Consider the following 764-nt stretch of genomic DNA (forward strand, 5'->3'; position numbering starts at 1 on the left):
GCTGGACTTATCTTAATTTCAAAAGAACCAAGCACTCCCCTCCTGAGCCTCCTGAGTTGGGTTGGGTAGCTAAGCTTGTCAATCTCCAAACTCGCTGACCTTCAGACAAGGTGAAAATGGGCCTGCATTTTTCAGCCTCCACAACTTTGCTGGTTTTATCTTAGTTTTAGGTTGAGCATTTCCTCACTATGTTCTCTTTCCTTCTCTTTTGGGATGGTCTTCTCTGTTTGTGCCATTGTTGGAAGTATACAATATGCTTCTTGATTTTGGTTTTACAGAAGATTATAATTAAATTCCCTGGAGTCTCAGAAGATACTTTGAGCTTTGGGTTTTTGAAAAGTGTTGGGACTGTGATAGACTCTGGGGACTTTTGAAATTGGAACAAAAGCATTTTTTTCATTGTGATATGGCTACGAGCCTACAGGGGTCAGAGAGTGGAATGTGGTGGTTTTATTAGGAATGCCTCACATAGGTTCATATATTTTTGATGCTTGCTCATTAGCGAGTATCACTACTTCACAGGGATTAAGAGGTGTGGCTTTGTTGGCGTATTTGTGTTACTGGGAGTGGGCTTTGGGATTCCCAATGCTCAAGTCAGGCCCAGTGTCTCTTTTCTTCCTGCTGTCTGTGAAATCAGATGTAGAAGTCTCAGTTCCTCTAGCACTATGTCTGTCTGTATGCCACCATGCTCCTTGCCATGCTCTTAATGGACTAAACCTCCAAACATATAAGCTAGCCTCAGTTTTGCTTTATAAGAGTTTCTG

The sequence above is a fragment of the Microtus oregoni genome, unplaced genomic scaffold (assembly GCF_018167655.1).
Source record: "Microtus oregoni isolate MIOR12 unplaced genomic scaffold, Mior012 000002F_ref0000024, whole genome shotgun sequence".
Lineage (NCBI taxonomy): Eukaryota > Metazoa > Chordata > Mammalia > Rodentia > Cricetidae > Microtus > Microtus oregoni.